Raw genomic sequence first — 14454 nt, forward strand, 5'->3', positions numbered from 1 at the left:
GGATCTATTTAAGATGTTTGATGATTATTTATATTCATGCACTTGAGTTTTTTATATTTTGGATGGATATGGAACTATGTTTTAAATGAAAATGCTAGATGGAATATATTTGAAAGATAAGAAATGGTGTAAAGGGTTATATCATGTTTAATTTGATCATGCAAGTACTACACATGTACAATGATTTAGACATAACGGATGTTATTTGAAAATTGTATTGAAAAAGGAGTATTCTGGCTATTTAGTTATGAATGTAGATTTGGTTAAATGCATATATATGTATGTGATTTTATCTTGGATTACTAATATGTAGTTTGAGTGTGTAGAAAAATACCATGGTAAAATCAAAGAACTAAGGGTGAACCTATATGAAAACTATGAATGCAAAGGTTCAATCTAATGAAGACATGTGAACCTCATTGTTAAGTTTTTTTTTTTTTTGTAAACACAATGTGAATGGGTGTTTTAGATTAGATTCATTCTATGAAAATTGATTTGTCATTTGTAATGTAAATTCTATTTTATAGTGTCACTTAACACTTGTAATGTTTTTTATTAGGAAAATAGGTTTTACAAGGATCCTGAAACCCAAAGTTTTATAGTAGAAAAAAAATTAAAGTAGAAAAGACAAAAAAAAAAGCTGCCTCAAAAGGCCAAAAAAAAAAGGCCCGAAGCCTGAGAAACAAAGGCTAGGAATAGAGCCTAGTGGGCAGACTAGTGTCCCTTCTTTTCCATTGCCTGCAGGGTTTCTGCAGCGTCACTTTCCTTCTGGTTGACCTCTTCCTCCTGGATCGTGGGGAGGAAATGCATCTAGTCCCCCTAACTTTCCTAGATTCCAATCTCTTTTTGAGGATCTTCTCGACTGGTTTCATGCTTTGTACTCTGCTCCATGTTCCCCACAAGACCAACATTGGTCAGATAGTCCCCCAAATTAGCAATGTTTTCATTCAAGGTATGGAGGGTATCCACAATTTGTTTAGTCACAATCTAGTGGACAAAATCTAGCCTTTGGACCTTCTGCTCGAGCTGGGTGATTCTGTCCTCCTGATTGTCTCTAGGGTCCTGGCTTTTGTCTTTTTCTTGGCTGCCCACCTAGTCTTTATTACCTCTGGCCTCATGATCCTTGACATCCCCCCTATTGTTGGTCTGGTTGGACCTGTCCTTCAAAGTCTCAATTTCCTGAAAAAGTCACTTAATGGAGTGGAAATTATCAATCGGGTTGTTCTTTTCATTGTTGAGAAAGTTGAAACCCATTTCATGAACATTGTTAGAGAGAACCAGAAGAGTCGAGTCAAGGAGCTTGTCATAGTGGGTGCTACTGTCGAGATCCCCCAACACCTAGATTTTAGTAGGTTCTCTAACAATGCCCACACTGACCCTATCCACATTAAAATTGCTCTAGGCTCTTCTCTTATTTTTCCTGATGGCCTCCCCCCCCCTTTTTCAACTATAATTTCTATCATCTCTTCTAGGGGTGAAATGGGGACCTCTAGGGGGGAGGTGGGCACAGTAGGGCTGGTGGGCAAATCAGCATGGTCACTGAAATGATCATGGGTTGGGGTCTAGTCCAATTTTCTTTTCTTGGGTTTATCTTGGGTTACCAAGGGGGTCACCTCCTTCTTGTCATTATCTTTCTCCTTTTTGTCTTCCAACTCACTTTCCTTCTCTGCCACTGAATCCGCCTCCTCCGACCCCATATCTGACTCATCACTAGAATCCTTAGGATGAGGGGAAGGGGGGTTAGGGGGAAGGCACCTGGGGCTCTTCCTGCTAGGGAAGCAAGGAGAGGGATTGGCTTTTGGGGTTTCAGACTTGACAGATTTCACAATGCACACTTCCCCTAAGTCTGAGTTGGTGGTGTCCTCCGAGGAGCCACCCAAAACCCCAATGGACTTGACTCTTGTCTGGGTTTTCAGAAACTCAAAAATGAGGAGTAGAAGACCTTCATGAAGGGTAGGGTTCTTGATAGGACATTTCTTGTAACTTTCTATATTCTTAGTCGTAGAAGTATAAATATAGAAAGGAAAGGAGATTTTCACTTTATGTCTAAAATGATTAAGCAGTACAAAATGATGGGTCCTGACTCTATCAAACTTGGGCTCCAAAGTGACATACTCTATGATGATCCTCAGAACATGCCCCCAAATATTCTTGATGGACTCAATGTCATAGTAGTGTCAATCTTTACCAGTTTTCTTTTCTCCTTGTCATTCTTGACGAAAGCATTGACAGCATTGGCAAACATCTTCTTATCCCTGAAGAAGCTCATGCCTTCCTAGGAGAAGCCTGTCACCTCCACAATGAGACCCTTTGTGACTTGGTGGGAGAAACCATCAATTTTGATGATTCCATTGTGCCAGGTTTCAACCATAATCTTGGTAACCCCCACGTCGAAACCATGGAGCCTCTCCATGAAGCTAGTTATGTTGCCCTTCTAGAGTTTTTTTTCCAAACCTTCCCTTTTTCTTTCCAGCTCTTTGTTTCTCCCCATGTCTCTCTTCTAATCCTTTCTCCCACCATTGCAATATTATGCCTCTCTAACCCTAAACCCTTAACAAATTTGCAGAGCTCAAAGATGAAAACATTGCTAAGGATGAGAGCTTTAATGCGCATGTTATTGGGTTTAACTCTAGCTTTCTTCTGCTCATGTAATCCGTACATGTTATTATGAAATGGTGGGGGTTCCCCATAACTCCAAATGATTCCCTTTTTAAAACATAATTTAGCATGTCTCATCATCAAAAAAATAATTTTGAGTTGGTACCTTGAATTTTCTTCTTTCGAATGAGCTTCATAGCCACCTCCAAAAAATGATTATTGTTTCCCCATGTCATCACGAAATTGAATGTGACCACTATGTTTGTGAACCAATCAGCAACCACGTTAGCTTCACGATAGACATGGCTGATGTGGTAATTTTTAAGTTTGCTCAAGTCCATTTTTAGGTCCTCAATTATGATTTCAATGGTCCATGATGGTTTGGTTACTCCTAAAATACAATTTATTATATTTAGGTAGTCTCCTTCAACCCATAGTTATTCGATCCCTGAGTCCAAGGCTAGCTTAACAGTGAGTCTGGCCACACTGGCTTCAGCCAAATGGTTGGCTTGGTGACCACATCTGATAAGACCAGGGTTCCCCTTAGCCGCCCCATTAAAATTGGCTTTATGCCAATTTTTGGGGGGCAAGGACCAAGTAGCCTATTGTCTTCTTTTGGTACTGTCTTCTTTCCTAGCCTTAATTTTCCCTCCATCCTTTATGTTTCCATCTCTAGTTGTGGAATAGTTCTCTTATGAGGCCATCAATTTTCTCTGCTATAATACCCTCAGGAGCTTCTCTGTCTTTGAATATACTATTGTTGCACTCCTTCTAGATTCCCTAGCAAAAGTGTGGGATAATCCAAGAACTCAAAATTTGGGAGTTCAAGCCTTCATGGTTACTACTCCACTGTATGAAGAATTCCTAGATACTGGCTGGCGGGCACCAATAGAAGTTCATATTGGAAGTCAGAAGACTCCACACTCTAGAGGAAAAGGGGCAGTGAATGAAAATGTGATTAACTATTTCCAGGTCATGCTTATAGAGGCAACATTTGCTGGGAATAGTTTGGCCTCTCTTGGCTAAATTATCCAGGATAAGGATTTTGTCTTACAAGAGGAGCCAAAAGAAAATGTTGATTTTGGGCATTAATCCAGGGATCCAGGCCTTGGCCCAAATAGGTTTCTCCCCTGTGCCCACAAGGGAAAGATGGTCTGAGGCTACAATATAATGGCCTCCAGAAGAGTCTCCCTAGACTAAGTTGTTGCCTATCTGGTTGATGTTGATAGCATTCAAAGAGGCCATCAAAGGCTCGAGATCCTATGAAAGCTCTGCCAAATTGTGCCATTCATTCCCATTTCTGTAGTTCCTAACCAACATACCATATTTTCCTATTGCCTGATCAGCCCACCTGCCAAATGAAGGATGGTTATTGAGAGGTTCCTAAAAAAGCTAGCTGTCCTGCCAAAAAATGATTTTGTCTCCCATTCCAGCTTTCCATTTGGCCTTGGATTTAGTAAGGGGAAGGGCATTCAAGATACCATTCCAAATGTTAGAACCCAATGGTAGCTTGGCCTCCTAAAAAATAGAGGAGAGAGATAGGCCTCCTAGGTACTTCTCAGCCAAGATGTCCCTCCAAACCCATGTGCCTTGAAAGATGCACCAAGGGAGTCTAGCTAAGAGGGCTTCATTGAGGTGAGAAATTTTCCTGATTCTAAGACCTCCCTGGCTTTTGGGCAAGCAAACCTGGTCCCAGGGTACCAGGTGGTATCTCTTGTGGTCATCAGTTCCAGTCCAGAGAAAGTCCCTCTGAATCCTCTCCATTCTGTTCACAAACTTAACCGAAATCCCAAAGAGACTAAGGGCATAGGTGGGGAGGTTCTAGAGAATCAAGTTAACTAGGGTGCATTTACCTGCCTGACTGAGGGTGGCCCCTTTCCAACCAGCAAGTTTCTTGATGAAGTTGTCAATAATGCTTGTCCAAAAGAAGTCCAGGGGTTTGGAGTCTAGAGGAAGCCCAAGATAAGTCGCCAGTAGGGACCCAATGCCACAACCTAGAATTTGAGCAATTTTCATTTGCCTCTCCAAAGGAGTGTTGAGGAAGAAGATAGAGCTCTTGTCTAATTTAATAGCTTGTCTAGTACCCCTGGTGTAGGAATTAAGAATACTTTTGAAGGTCTTGGCCTCCCAAACTGAAGCTTCACCCCCCAAAATTGTGTCATCCACAAATTGTTGATGAGTGAAAGTGGATGGACCTGAAGAAGGCCTCAAACCCACTAAACACATGTCCCTGATCTTCTTCTAGATGAGTCTGCCAAGGCATTCTGCCATGATAACAAATAGGATCGAAGAGATGGGGTCTCCTTGCCTTAGACCCCTAGAGGGGAAGAGGAAAGGAGAGGGGTGTTCGTTGACCAAAACCAAAAAAGAGGGTGAAGACACAAGCTAGGAGATGAGCTTGCAAACCTAATCATCGAGGCCAAAGGCATGAAGAATAGCAAAGAGGAACTTCTAATCAACCCTTTTGTAAGCTTTTGATAGGTCCAGCTTAAGAAGGAAGCCTTCCTTTTTGCCTAACTCAAGAGAGTGGATAACCTCATGAACCAAAACAATTGAATCAAGGATCTGCCTGCCTAGGACAAAGCCAATTTGTTGAGGAGAGATAATCAGAGGGAGAAATCTGAGGAGCCTAGAAGTGAGAACCTTGGAAATGACCTTATAGAAGGAATTGTAGAGGCTAATGGGCTTGAATTTATCTAGAGAATCAACACCCAATATTTTAGGGATGAGGACCAAAAAGGTAGCATTAAGTTCTTTAAGAAAATTCCTGGCTCCAAAGAACTCCTGAACCGCTTTAACCACATCCTTTTTCACTACATTCCAAAAGATCTGAAAGAAAAAAGTTGGGAAACCATCTGAGCTAGGAGCTTTATCCCCCGGGAGAGAGAAGAGGGCCTGATGGATTTCCTCCAAGGAGGGGATTGCCTTCAGCATGGAGTTGTGGTGAACTTGAAGAATGGGGGGAATGGTCACTAGGATTTCCTCATGTTCAAACCCAGAGAGGGAAGGATCAACTGAAAGGAGAGATGAGAAGTAGCAAACAGCTTCCTTCTCAATTTCATCCTCTTTGGTAACATGAACCTGGCCCTTAACAATGTTGGTTATTCTATTATTAGCCCAATGCTTAAGGGTGGTTAGGTGAAAAAATTTGGTGTTGCGGTCTCCTTCCTTCAACCAACTGACTCTTGATCTCTATTTCTAGAAAAGCTCTTCCTTAGATATGATGTTGTGCAGATCTGAAAGGATGGCCTTTTCTTGCTAGCTATTATGAGCATTGTATCCTAAATGCTAGATTTCATCCTGAATAGAAGAGAGCTTATCAGATATCTCATCTTTCTCCTAGAAGATGTGGCCAAAGTGGGAAATATTACCTTCTAGTGTAGGGTGTGAGAGCCACATTTTCTCAAAGCGGAAAGGGAAGGCCTTGTTGCTAGAAAGGGGGGAGGCAGAAAGAGAAATTAGGGAATGATCAGAGCCCACCCTAAGGAGGAGGGATAATCTACAGGAGTGGGAGAGGAGCCATTCGGGGGAGATGAGGGCTCTATCAAGGTGAACTTGAATACTATCACCCCCGATTCTTTTGTTAGACCAAGTGAAGCTGCCACCTTGAAGGTCCAAATCCAGGAAGGCAAGATGCTAAATGAATGAAGAAAGGTCGTGTTTACTATCCTAATTAGGGGCATAACCCCCCCATTTTTCTGCATTAGATAGAGGCGAGTTGAAGTCCACCATTATAATCCCTTTATTCAAGTTACAATTAGATAAGATGCCAAGGAGCTTGGTCCAGAAGTAGTTCCTTTATTTCTTGGTATTGGGGGTGTACAGGTTAAGGATTAACCAAGATTCTTTGCTTTGGAAGTGAAAAACCTTACAAAGAAGATCATTAGTAGAGCTGAAAAGAGTAGTTAAATTGAAAGCTCTAGTATTATACAAGGTTAGGACACCACCTGAAGCTCCATCCAAATTAGAAGCTTTCCAGCAAAAAGTTTTACTGGAAGCTATCCTTCTTACCAGGTCCCTTTTCATCTTAGTTTCCTGTAACATCAGAAAGTCAAGTCTTTGGTCTCTAATCATATTTCTAATGAGTTCCTATTTGTGAGCCCCATAAAGGCCCCTTATGTTCCATGAGATAACTTTCATTTCTTACTTCCTGAGAAATCCTTGATGGACCTCTGGCTTCCATTTGCCAGGTTCCTTCTTGTTTCTTCTTGCAGAATCTGATTTAAGTTATTTCTTCTTGCTCCCTTGGGGGGTGACCCAATATCAACTTTAACCCTACTTCTAGTTGAAGTAGGAGATAGGGGAGGAAATTTTTCTTTTGGTTCTTCTTTTTCTTCTTGACCATGCACCAATCATCAAGGCTATTCATCACACTATTATCTAACCTATCTTCCCATAGGGCGAGCTGTGTTGGATCAGTGTTCTTAATGAGGAGATGAAGCTTGGCCTCAATTCCTATAGGGGCAGAAGAATCTCCCCCCTTGCCAGTGATGACCTTCGGAGAAGCTAGAGTGTCCTCAAGGGGAAGACACTTAGCTTGGCTATCCTTTTCTTGGGCCGGGGATTCCCGTTCCAAGCAATTCAACACTGTAGCTCCCAAAAGAGGGACTTCCTCCACTATGAGAGAAAATTGCATTATAGTTTCTAGAGGGAGATCCTACTCCACAATGGGACCCATGGCTATGGAGGGGGAGCTTACCTACACCTTTGGGTCCTCTAATGGGTCTGAGATTGTCTTTTCCAAAATAGGGCCTTGTTCAAGGGGGGAGGAACTAGCCTTCTCCTTGGGGGGATCCTTCTTAATAGTGTCCTTTGCTACTATGTCTTTTAGGCTAATAGCCTTTCTCCCCTATGCCACAGAAATTTTTCACCTCCAGAGAAACTTCATCTTTCCCTTTCTAGAAGGGCATGTAGCGAGCTTCATGGTATGATTAGGGATGACTAGTTTTTTGATCTTCTTCTTTGCCTCATTGGGGCACTGGTGGGCCTTATGACCAGCCTTTAGGTAGAGGAAGCATGCAAAGGGGATCATTTCATAGATGATTTTTTGGTTGTGCACTCCAAGTTTGGAATGAAGTTCAACGAACTCAGGCATGTTTGTTCCTTCTCTCACCCCAATGCCGATGCGTGCAAAATTGAGGCGATGCTTGGAAGCAGTAATTAGATCCATTTGAGAGGAGTTCCCCAAAGGTCCTAGCTATTCCCCCAAAGATGTCCTCATTCCAGTATTCAAGTGGCAGTTCTGGCAGTCTTACCCACATAGGAGCTTGGGCAAAAAAAGAATCATTCAAGCTCATGCCAAATGACCACTTCTGGAGCACAAGGGAAGAAGGACCCATGACCCATTGCCCTTCACTCAGAATGCTAGCAAGGTCTTTCGAGCAAGTGAAATTGAAAGACATAAAGCCTTTCACCATAGCTGTGACCAAGACCTAGCCCTTGAGAGCCCATTTTTGTTTTATGAGCTGCCTAACTTCGTCAATGCTCGGTCTAGGCCCCAAAAATTTCCCAACCAAAGTAGAAGCCATATTTTGAATATTGTGGTCCACAATCTCATCTGGGATCGCTATCGCACAAGAACCTTTCATCGAATCTTGAATAGTTTTAACAGGCAAGAAAGAGGACTTACCAGAAGGTTTTACCCCGAAAAGTGAGGACCATTTTGTAGTTCCTTGCATGTTTGTTTTGGAAACCAAAGGAGACTTGGCTGCTTCCTTGATTAGGATAGCTGGACCCCCAACTACACTTTTTGACCTATCCCCAGTGCTAGGAGTAGCCAGACAGCCTCCATCTTGTTGTCCATGCTCCAGTCCAGGTACCCAAAATAGACCATCCAAGGAACTCTCGCTCTTGCATGAATTCAAATTTTGAAAACACCCGCTCCCTCCGCTCCTATCACTATCGCTTCCCTCGTAATGTTATGTTATGTGTTTAGTGATGAGTCAATTTAAGATATTGGAGAAAGAGACCTAATTTTAATTTAGAACAATTAGAAATGCCTAAGTTCAATATAATTGTATAGTGTTGTCATGTGAATGCTTCAATTGGATGAAACTAGAACTCTAAGTTTAGGATGACTTTAGAGGGTTTTATAAGAGTCCTAGAGTGTTATTTTAGTGAAATTAACTTACCTACATGTTGGTACTATATTTTAGGGCTTTAATTTTGGCTTTACTTATGTTTAAATCACATTTATGACCCTTTCAAAATCCCACTTACTAAGTGTTGTGAAAATTGAAGAAGTCATAACTAACTTTCCATCTTATCTTCACTTAGTTTGAGTCTCAATCAAGTAGGGAGACTTACATTAAGTAAAAGAAGCTTCTTTAAATTATGATGAGAGAAAAAGTAAGAGTTTATAAGCCTATTATATTGTAATTTGAAAATGGAGTGGTTGTTCACCCACTCTCTAGTTTTAAAGATCTCTTTTTTTTGGAGAACATGAGGAAAGAAAGGGTAGAGGGTTATTTTCAAGTTCATTTTCCATAACTTTGGATCAAGGTTGGTGGCTTTTTATCATGGATTAAATCTCATGAATATTGTTGTGCTCAATCTATCAATGTAGCAAGAAATTTTTTTAGATGCATATGTGTGTTGCAAAATTATTCATGTTTTGTGGTGTTGGGTATGCTTTTTTTTCTTTGTTTTTTTTTTTCCATTTTGATTTTCAAAAGCATGTTGTTAATGGGTGTAAAAGGACATCACTCACCATTTGGAGGGAAGAAATTTCCTTCAAGTGAAGGGGTTAGTTAGGTCTTTCCTTGAGTGCAGAGTCTCTTTCCTAAAAGGAAAAGGGACAAGATCTTAGTATGGGCTTCATGTGCCAATATGATGTTTTCACTTGGGGTTGATAAGGGGACAATTTCAGTGAGTAATGGTATATGCATTTGAAGCCTTTTGAAGGAATTTTGATTTCTCTATTTGGTTTCTCCTCATGGTTCAGATACACCTTCACCCATCTTTTGGGTTGCTATAGTAACATGTAGATGTTGTATTGTGAGTTTGTGCTTCAATGTTACCCTTTTAGTCTTGGTTTTCCATGCTTGGTGGGTGGTCTCATAGAGACTTAGCTTGGGAGGTGAGCTCTCCATGGTTGTATTTATTAATTATATGGAGTTAGAATGGAAATAAAATGTTGAAAAGATAATATTTATCTTATTATAGTATGTCTATTTTCAAGTTTTAAAATCATATTTCACATCAATTTCGATTGAGTTATATAAATTAAATAATAATGCTAGAAATTGATTAAATAGTGTAAAACATCATTTCATTACTTAGCTACAAAACCCACAACTTAGAAAATAAAAAAGTTTAGATAAATTTGATGAAAAAAGACCATATATATATATATATATATATATATATATATATATATATACTTGCTACAATATCCCATGACCTACAAGTCTTTTTTTTTTTGTATGGGCATGACAAAATAATCTACAATCTAAAAATTATAGAGTAATAAATAATTACCTAAAATAACTTCTAAAAGTATCCTATTGAAAAGGTTAAATCAAAGAGTCCAAAATCATTCACTAGCTTTAAGTTGAATTAATAAATTAGAACAAAACTCAAATCAAAACTCTTGTGCCTAGAAATAAATTATATATTTAAAAAATATCCATACCCTTTAATGGATCCCTATCTATATGCCTATAATTGTGATAGTGTAAGTAATTTTGAATTTTTTTTTTGTAAAATACCTACTTTACAAATTCGAACATAATTAATAATAAGATAAATTATTTCTTTATAAAAACTAAATGTTTTAGGGGGTGGTACCCTAGTGGGCTCAACTAGCCCTATTGTTCTATCTCATCAAATGCTCAAACAAACATAGCAGAAAAGACATTTTTAATTTAAAAATACATATTTTATGGGGGTTCCTGAGTGGATCCCACCTAGACCCTCCTAGATTTGGACACACATGAATAATTCATTGCGAAGTTATTGTATGCACAAGTGTATAAGGGATTAATCACATGGGACCCACAGTCCCATAGAGGAGATCAGTGAAGTCCTTAAAACCTTTGCCTTCCTATGTATAAGAAGCATGTGAGGTAATTAGGGGAGTAATGTAAGTGTTATTTTTAAAAATGATTATGTTAATTATTTTATTTTATGTGTGTGTGTTATTTAATAAGTTATTTTATGTTGTAGGTAATATTTCATATAGATTATATTATATATATAATTTATTAAATTAGTTATGTAATATTTTTGTAAGAATTTTCCTTAGGGAAAAATTCACCCAAGATCTAGGAACTCAAGCACAAGCACAACAGTAGACTAGAAAGAGTATAATCAGAATAAAAATATGCATTCAATTCAATGTGAAAGTACACTAGGAATGCCTATATATAAAGGCCTCTAGAATGCATATGAATCAACAACATGATAAGTCATACAACCAAGACATGTCCACCAGGTGTGGGTTATCCTCAATTAAGCATAGGAGTAAGTGTGATGATGAGAGGATAAGCCTACAGAGGTGTAGCATGCAAAATAATTTTGTAGACACCATGTGCTAAACTAGGAGTGTGAATAATTGTGTTGTCTACATGACAACTCAATTAATTATGCAAAATTCTAGTGTTGTAGACACCATGTGCTGAATTAGAGTTGCTTACTTCTATGTTGTCAACATGACAACTCATAAAAGTGTGCAGACTCCTAAGTGTCTCACCAAAGAATTAATAAAGTAATGCATTGACCTAAGTAAACTTAAGTAAAGTGTAATAAGTAAATACTTATTTACACCAACACCCCCTTAAGTACAACTTAGGAGAATGCACTTAAGCTCACAAAAACTAGGATGAAATGCATAATGGGTCCCAACTAGTAGACCATGTTAGGTACCCATGTACATAATGAAATGAAATATCTCATAAAGTGGAGAAAGAGGGAAAACCTCATGGGAAAAACCATCCCCCACAAAAGAGAAATGAAAAACAAGATGCATGGATGGATGGATGGAGTAATCAAGACCCACCCATTATGACATACATCAAGTATATAAAATAGTGAAGAATGAGAAGAATGAAACCCCATAAGAGAGAAGAAGGAGAGACACAAGATAGTCCCCCCTCCAATGAAAAGTGTTAATCAGTGATAGCTGCTCCAAGGTAGAACTTGGTCCATGAGTGCTATATAATGTTCCTCCCCTTTGGAAGAAATAATGGCAAAGGTACAAGTGAGATGCTTCCTCTATGTGTAGAAAGAATCCCACTAATGAATGGTGTCTCTGAAACATGCTCAACTGTCCCTATGTCAATGTTGATGGTTTCCCCTTCCAACACTATTGAAAAGAAAAAATGTAGATCTAGCAAGGATGGATGTAGAACCTATCCCGAAGAACTTACTATCTCCACAAATGATAAAGAGACCTCCTACAACTATTGTACATAAGGACCCACAATCATATCAACCTAAGAAGGTTAATCATGTAGAGAATGGACATGAGGGTTAGAGTGAGCCCTCACAACAACTAAAGAAGGATTTTCTTCATCAAAGACAAGATGTATATCATGAATTATGTTTCCCAAGTCTGCTATGTATGACTCCACAAAAAAACTTGAAATATCTGCTATGTAGTCATCCCCTATTGTTGGAGCTGGAAGACAAGGTGTACCTTGCTATGCTAGACCTTTCACTATGGCAATGTATGCATGTGGAATGTGTTGATGATGTGACCTCTCTTTGCATCTATCAATTAGATCCCACAAATCTAAGTCTATTGAGTCACTATCACTAGTGTCACTATTATTTTCCATAGTATATGAAGTGTGGAGAGGATTAGAGGATAAGCGAGGTGAACTTAACTCAAAGTGTACATCCCTCTCTACAAAAATCTCACAAGTCTTAGGATCCATAAGTCTATATAAATTAACATTATCTTCATATTCAATGAAAGTACAAGGTCTAGGTGGTGGTGCCTTGTATCCCTTGGAAGATATGTTTGCCCATGCTAGATGACCAAAGACTCTGAAGTGTTTTACAACTAGTTTTCTACCATACCATGCCTCAAAAGAAATCTTACCATCTAAGGAAATATGAGGAGACCTATTAAGTATATGAGTGGCACTTCTAATAGTCTCTACTTCAAGTTTCGGATCAAGAGACTTGGTTTGTATCATGCAACTTGCCATGGACTTAAGGATTTGTGTCATCAGTGCTACAACATCTATCTTTTGCAGACTAAATGCTGGTGGAATTTAAAGATCAATACCCTCAAGTTTACGAAGTCTTTAAGTCTTTTTTTTACATATCTACTTTCATTTTCCATCTAAAGAACCTTGATTGCTTTCCTTGATTGTTGTTCAACATGACTCTTGAAGGCTTGAAGCTTGTCAACCACTTCATTCTTATGATGAAGAAAGTAGGTCCATGTGTAGAATGAAAAGTCATCAATGAAAGTAAGGATGTAGCAACCCTGGCTAACTAATGTCACTACAAAAGGTCCTGCTAGAACCATGTGAACCAATTGAAGAATAGTTTGTGCTCTAGAAGACTTCCCTTTATCAAACTTCTCCTCTAGATGCATATCCACTAAGCATGTTGAACATTCACCCTGGGGAAAGTTGATTATAGGTAGACCTTTCACCATATTTTTTGAGAAAAGTTGCTAAAGATAGTGGAAGGCAAGATGACCATACTGCTCATGCCATAATTTGGCTTGTGAATGTGATTGAGTCAACAAGGCTTGTGAAGAAGACTTAAGCACAAAGTGGGAGAAGGAATAAAGCCTCTTGTCATGATTTAATTTTCCCACTACAACCAATGAATCATCTCTGAGACTTCGCACCATTACTAAATTTGGAAGGAACTCAAATTTGTTGCCATCTCCAAGGTGAGTTATTTGGTAAATTGAGAGGAGATTAGATCTAAGGTTTGTAACATAGAGAACATCTTTTAATTCCCCATTTTCCATCTCCACATGTCCTTTCCCTTGAACTTCCATTTTTGTATCATCTCCTACAAAGATGTGGGGTACCTATGACTACTTTAGTGAAGAAAAGTCTCCCTTTGAAGAACCCATATGATATGAGGCATCTGAGTCAAGAATCTATTCTAATGAAGAACTTGTATTTTCCATAACTGCTTTCCCTTTTCCCTTTGAAGTGGTTGGATTTGAATCCTTGGAAGCATTTTTCACTTGAATTTTGTTCTTCTTGAGTAGGTTTTCCAACTCATTGATTCTCTTAGTCTTGCAATGATGCTCATCATGATTTAGTTTCTTGCAATATGCACAAAAAACTCTATCCTTCTTTTCATTGTTTCCCTTCTTGTTGGAAAAAGAATGGCCTTGTTGTGAGGAGGATTGTTGTGTCTCAAATTATTATTTTTTCTTCCATTGCTTTTTCTTGCTATTTTTAAAACTTCTTCCACTTTGAATTGATTGGTTCTCATCACTTGACACCAATCCTTTAGTTTTTGATGACATGAGAAATCCCATATCTATCAACTTGGATTGTTCCATCATCAAAAATTCTATAAAAGCATCAAATGTAGGCTTTTGGAAAGCACTTCCCATGGTCAACCTGTGAGTGTTATAACTCAAAAAAAAGGAAGCATACTCTGAAGGTAGCCTATTTAGGATGCGATGAATCAACGTATCATCCTTCATGGGATTACCACAATCTTTAAGTAGTGCTCTAAACTGATTGGTTTTGTTGATGTAATCTTGAATTGTGTCAAAGTTCTTTGGATCCAATAGAAGTAGGTCATCCCCAATTTGGTATCCCTATTCCTCATCCACCTTACCATACAAAGATTCAAGTTTCTCCCAAGAAGGTTTGGCTTCCTTGAAACTGAAAATGTGGAAGAAGAGATCTCTATGTACACAACTCC

This window comes from Cupressus sempervirens, chromosome 4 (assembly GCF_028749045.1).
Source record: "Cupressus sempervirens isolate cs-2001-9-10 chromosome 4, ASM2874904v1, whole genome shotgun sequence".
NCBI classification, from domain to species: Eukaryota; Viridiplantae; Streptophyta; class Pinopsida; order Cupressales; family Cupressaceae; genus Cupressus; species Cupressus sempervirens.